This window comes from Triticum aestivum, chromosome 4B (assembly GCF_018294505.1).
Source record: "Triticum aestivum cultivar Chinese Spring chromosome 4B, IWGSC CS RefSeq v2.1, whole genome shotgun sequence".
NCBI classification, from domain to species: Eukaryota; Viridiplantae; Streptophyta; class Magnoliopsida; order Poales; family Poaceae; genus Triticum; species Triticum aestivum.
This window is the reverse complement of record NC_057804.1, coordinates 46,014,239-46,020,669: the sequence shown is the minus strand read 5'-3', so window position 1 is coordinate 46,020,669 and position 6,431 is coordinate 46,014,239.

Below are 6,431 nucleotides of genomic sequence, written 5' to 3'. Positions count from 1 at the left end.
GCCGGCTCTCCGTCAGATCGGCGGCCTTCTGGTTCATCTCCCGGGCCTGGGAGTTGAAGGTAGCGGCGTGGAGGTTGTAATAATCCTGCAATCAGGACAAAGGTGCGAGCAAGAAAAAGCCGTTAAACCAAAGTCTTTGGAGAATTTCCAAGCCGCCTGCTCAGCAGCCAACTAGGAATTCGGGGACTACACCCAGTGGGTGCGCTGACGTGCCCCCACGAGAGAAATCAAGAGCAAGAAAACTCACCCAAATGACCGACCGTGTTGTGAGAAACTCTTGGGTACACTGCTTCAGCGCAGTGGCCTGAGCCTGAAGCCGGCTACGGACATCCTGCGCTGCCAGATTCAGCTGTCCCACCGCCCAGCGTCCACCCTGGCAAGCTGGCGCTGGCCGTCTCCAGGTCGTGCGACAACGAGCTGGAGCCGGCGGCCTTCTGCGGGTCCGGCTTTGAAGCCGCCCTTCCCGCACGCCGACGAGTCGGCGACAAGACCACAAGATCCGCCCTTGCAGTCGGCTCGCCCCCAGCCGACTGCTCAGGATGAACCTCGGGCTGGCCGCCTTGGCCCGTCCCGGCTACCGGAGGTGGCACCACCTCTCCCTCCGGGACGACTACGTCGCCCCCCTCCCTCTCCGTCGCCGGTGGGTCGCGGCCGGTTCCCTCCGGCGGGGGCACCGGGATTTCGGAGGCCACGGTGCGGAGGGGAATGACGAGTTGCGGAGGCTGGCTACGCAGGGCCTCTGCAGCCCTCTCCGCGGCCTCGGCCTCCGCCTGGGCCTTGGCTGCTGCGTCGGCCTACGCCTCAGCCGACTCCGCCATCGTCTCCTGAGCTGTCTCGGAGGCGGCCGTCCTCCGCTCCTCCACCTCCCGCTCCTCCCGCGCGTTTCGCTCCGTCGCCGCTTGGAGTTCGGCGCGGGGGTCTATGCGGCGGGAACTCGCAGATCCTTCCGCCCGCCGACTATGGAGGCGGCGGTAGTCCGCTCAAGAGAAAGCGGAGCCCTGGTTGGTAAAAAAAGAAGAAACTTAGAAGAACATCGACTGAAGAAAGAAAGAATGGCGTGCGAGAATCAATACTTACGCTGAAACCGCCTGCGGCTGCTTCACCACCTTGCGGAAGCAGGCCGCCTTCGCGGTCGCCTCGTCCCGCTTGGTTGCCGCCGTGGAACCCTTGGGCTTCTTCGGCCGCCCGCCGAAGAGAGTCGGCGCCGCCCGGTGTTTCTGCGCGCCGCCCCAAGCTGCCGGCCCGCCGGAAGGATCGGCGCCTTGATGGTCGGACGAGACTGACGACGCGGATTAGGGTCGGCCTCGTCATCGCCAGGCCAGTCATCAAAGCCGGCGGTGAACCCGAAGCCGCCTGTCTCGCCGCCTCCTCCTACTGCGTCGTTGTCTAGGGCGGCCGCCCCCAAGTCGGGGTCGTCGAGGTCGTCCACCACGCGGTCAGGGGTGAACTCGCGTTCCGCCCCCGCGGTCCCGGCCAAAGGATGAAGGAGGGGGTTCTGATTAAAAAACAAGCTGTCGGATTTCGGGTTCCAGCAAACCCTCTAGATTCGAACACTAGGGTGCGCGTGGAGATTTCGCCCTCTGCCTACCTGCACCTCACCGCCTCGCTATGATCTAAGCAATCAAAGGAACAACACAAGAGACATAGAGTTTATACTGGTTCAGGCCACCATTGTGGTGTAATACCCTACTCCAGTGTGTGGTGTGGTGGATTGCCTCTTGGGCTGATGATGAACAATACAAGGAAGAACAGCCTCACGAGGGTCTACTCTTGGCTGGTGCAATGAACCACTTGGGGAGTTCAGTCGCTCTCTGGATGGATTTCTAGATAGGTCGATCGATGCCTCTACCTGGTGGGTGGCTAGTCCTATTTATAGGCAAAGGCCCTGGGCCTCTTCCCAAATATTGAGCGGGAAGGGCGCCAACAATTGGCCATTTTAAAGGGGAACATCTAGTACACTTATCCTGACTAAAGTTGGTCCTCGCCTGCCAAAGACTCTGGTGGTGACGCCGGCTTGGGCTCCACGATGACCTCCATCCCGCCGTTCTGCTGGTCTTGGTCTTGTTGCACCGAAATGGATGCCTTTGCTTGATGCTCTCACCTGCGCTTGCTCCCTTTGCACCAAAGAGGAAAGAAGGACATTGCGTGGGTTGGCGCCCGCCTGGTGCCCTTGGTCGTCATGGCTTGCGTCATGGGCACCTCGCGAGGTACCCCGCCTTGATCTCTCTGCCTCCTCGCGAGCCATCCTGATGAGGCCGTGCCTGAAAAGGTCCATTGTCGTCCGCCCCGCGAGGCTTGGCCCCTCGCGAGGGTCTTGAGCTTGTGCTGATGAAGATGGGCCATGCTTGGCCGCCCCTCGAGCCACGCCGCAGGCCGCAGGCAGGAAAGTCTGGGGACCCCCGTTCCCAGAACGCCGATAGTAGCCCCCGAACTTGGGTGAGCAGAGAGGCGAAGGGGCAAGTGCGAAGCGCCGCGGGCCCTAACAGCATGCGGCCTCGGGCGCCACGTGACGGTTGATTGGACGTGAGTGCCACAGCAACTGCGTGAATTGGCAAAAGAGTGGCATCTGCCTAGGCTTCGCTTCCCTTGCTTCCTCCGGTCATTGCCCAGATCCCCTTTCTTGCGCCCTTCCTCTCTGCCACCGAAATCTTCAGATCTACTTCGACCGCGCACCCTAGCAAGTCATGGCGCCTCCCCAGACCCCGGCTGAAGCTTGGTATTCGCCCGCCTTGGACTCGCCGAACGTGTCGGAGGCGAGCCTTGCCCGAATGCGCCGGATGGTGGTGGCGCAAGGCATCGACGGGGCGAAGGTGTTCAAGGCCAGCTCCGCCCCTCCTGAGGCCCAAGGGAGCACCTTCTACCCGCTCTTCATAAGCGCCATTGCTTCCGGTCTGGTACCTCCTTTTTCTGAGTTCTTCTTCTTTGTCCTCCGCCATTACGACATGCAAGCTCTGCACCTCCACCCCAACTATGTCCTTCTTCTGGCGATCTTCTCATACTATTGCGAGGCTCACATCGGGGTGCAGCCTTCGGTGGCCTTGCTGCGCCACTACTTCTCCCTCCGGCTCTCTCGCGGTCCTCTCTCCGCGTGCGCGAGCTTCGTCCTGTATGGCGGCTCCAACGCCATCTCGAAGCCCTAGAAGAGGATTGAGGGCTTCAGGAGTAAGTGGGTCATAGTGGATGCCGGGCGCATCCACCCTCGGCTGATTCTGCCCACGGAGCAGCCCACGAGCTCCGATGATTGGTCTCGCACAAAACTCGTGGACCCCCGCGCGAAGCCGGTGTTGGAGAAGATGGACGTGGATCTGAGGCCGGGGAACATGGTGACGGCGAAGCTGACCGGCGCGTCGCTCCTGAGGGAGTTCCTGGAGCACCAGGTGGCCCCGCTTCGCAAGTACTCGCTCCTGCTGTGGAGGCCCTGCCTGAGCCCTGAAGTTTTGGCCGATGAAGATCTGGCCGAGGTCCTCCAATCTTTGGTTGGAGGGGACGTGGCGAGGCTGGAGGGCGCCCCTGTACCCCTGTTTCTTCGAGATGATTGGGAGAAGGTGGTGGACTCCATGCCCGTCTTCAATGGGGACGGGCCCGTGCCCGCGGTGGCTCCCGAGGACCCGGCGGCCCAGGCGACGGTGAACATGTCCTCCGGCGACTCCAGCGAAGAGGAGGAAGAAGAGGAGCGGGAAGGTGGGCCTGAGTCCAAGGCTACCGACGGGGAGTCGAGAGCGCCTCTCCCCCGGCGCAGATCCCGCGCTCTCCACCTCTCGCCGAGCAACGACAAGGATGATGGTGAGCAGGGAGGCAGGAGCTTGCCCCCGATCTCGAAGAAGGCCAGGTCTGGGCTGGTCCCCCTCGGGTCTGCCCCGGTTCCGAGGCGATCCGCAGACGTGCCTCCTGCTTCCGAACCTCTCAAGGATGATCCCAGCAGCCGGCTCTCGGGCTTCAAGTACGGCCGGAGGTTGCTCGAGCTCGCGAGCGGCGACGAGTAAGTGCTTGATTCTTGTCTTATTCCTTGCTTTGTCGTTGAGGCTTGATGTTTGTATCTCTTGGCTAGGCTGGCGCCTGCGGTGAAGAAACTGAAGGGGGCTCCTGAGGTTCCGTCTGGGGCAGCACCTCTGCCCACGAAGGGAGGTGGCTGCAAGGCATGGGCCTCTCCTGCTCGGTCGTCCTCGCGAGGCCTAGTGGAGCTGGCTGGGGCGAGCTCAGCCCCCATGGCCCAAGCGACTCCTGAGGTATCCTTGCCTGATGCCATCGCCACAGCAGTTGGGGCGCAGCAGGTCCTGCCTCAGGATCCTGTGGTTATGCTGCCGTCCTCTCCTCCTACTCCACCAACTGCTGTCTCTCCGACTCCTTCCACCATCTTGGATCACGCTGCTGCCGAACTGGACCGGCCGCGGCAAGATCTTCTGGGCGCCGACCCTCGCTTGGTGGTCGGGCGCTTGGAGCTGGCTTCTGGCTGGATTCGCTCTGACGCTTCGATTCGAGCGGCACTGGTTCAGGCCTCGATGACCTGCGACGAGGAGAAGCAGGCCGTCCTCGAGGCGAAGGCTGCTCGAGACGCCGCCTTGGGAGAGGCGGCTGATGCCCGAGGTCGCTGCAAGGCGCTGGAGAGCGAACTGCAGGGCCTGCGGGACCAGCTTGCCGAGGAGGTCCGCATCCACCAAGAGAAGGAAGAAGACCTGAAGGCTCGCGAGGCGGCCATCAAGGACCGAGACCCCAAGATTAACAAGCGCCGTGACCGCCTGGGCACACTGGAGTAGGAGTTGGAGGCATGGAAGGCCGAGCTGGACGACAAGGCGCGGGTCCTTGCCGAGGACCGCGAGGCCTTCACGGAGACGGAGGTGAAGGTTCGCGGCTTGCTGAAGTCGCTCTACGACAGCGGCCTGGAAAGCCCGCTGGTCGGCACCGAGGACGGCCCCGCCAAGCTGCTCCCCTTCATGGTTCGTGCTCTTGAAGACGTCACCCTTGGCCTTGGCCCTACGGCCGAGGCGCGCGTCCTGTCTTCTGCAGCGCTGACGCGGGTCCTTACCCATGTCTATCTTCGCGACCCCAATGTCGACCTCGACAGCCTGCTGGAGCCAGCGAGTGGCAAGCTTGCCGCTGCCGCTGCTGAGGCCGTGAAGGGTCGCGCGGAGGCTCTGTTGTCGAAGTTCCGGGCCTTCAGCACCAAGCCAAAGCGAGGCGCTGCCGGTCCTGCAGCTCCACGAGGCGAACCCGCTCCCTGCAGCTCCGCCGCCAACAAATGACTCCATCGTGGCTTCTATCCTGCTTTCAGCTTCTGCAACATGCGTCATGCCTCGGGGAGGCGTTTAAACTTGTGTTTGGTGTCGTGATAATAGTTATGGACTGTAATATTTGCTTTTGAATTCCTTGAAATTTGCGCTCTTCCTACTTGCTTATGTTCTACGTCGGCAGAGCCCGGCCCCGCGCATACCTTAGCCGCTGTTAGCCCCGACCGGAAACTAGGAAGGGACCAAGGAGTGAGGGGCTATGTGACAAGTTAGGCTCCTGAGTCGCGATGCTCAGGAGTCCCCCTTGGCGCACGAACAGCAAGTAGGGAGGTGAGATGTGTGGGTGAATCTACCATTCTACGTCTGCAGAGCCCGGCCCCGCGCATACCTCAACCGCCGTTAGCCTTTCGGAACTAAGGAGTGAGGGGCTATGTGACGAGTTAGGCTCTTGAGTCGCGATGCTCAGGAGTCCCCCTTGACGCTCAAACGTCCTTCGTACCTTGGCTCTTCTCGGGGAGAGACGCGCGACGAAGTAGGCCCAAGGGGCCTGGCTGGGTGGCGTACGCTTGGGCGTGACCCAGGCGCAGCCCCCGTGCCCAGCCCCCTCGTGCGGCGCTCCCGAGGGGAGGCATTGCGATGAGGCCAGACACTGAGCTCGGGGCTCCCTGAGGTTGATGCGGCCGGGGGCCACCCTCAGTATCACCAGTGCGGAGCATAGCGCTTCCGTATGTGTACGGGCATAGCCGCTCCTCGGCAGTGTCGTCAGCCAGCACGGAGCATGGTGCTTCCACTGGTGTGTGGGAGGGTGCTCCCCTCCGGGAGGAGCCCCCGGGGCGTGTACAGCCCCGCCCTGACACGTGACCGGCATGGTAGGGTATGAGGAGGTGTATCTGGGCACCCGTGAGCCAGCGCGGGACTCACGGGGCCCTACCTCAAGGCAGGTTGCGCCTGGCACCGGGCCTTAACTTGTGATGTGTTCCTGCAAATTTGGCCAGATGCTGATGCTCTACGTCCTCGGGTCCCGGCCCTCGAGCGAGTCTCAGCCATCGCTGGTTTGCCAAGGCGCGATGCCGTGGACAAAGCCAGAGGGTGAGGGCTGGAGAGCCAGTAGGAGCCCTGAGTCGCGATGCTCAGGTACCCCCCCCTCTAACGCGCAAGCTTGGTTAGATGTCGACGCTCTACGTCCTCGGGTCCCGGCCCTCGAGC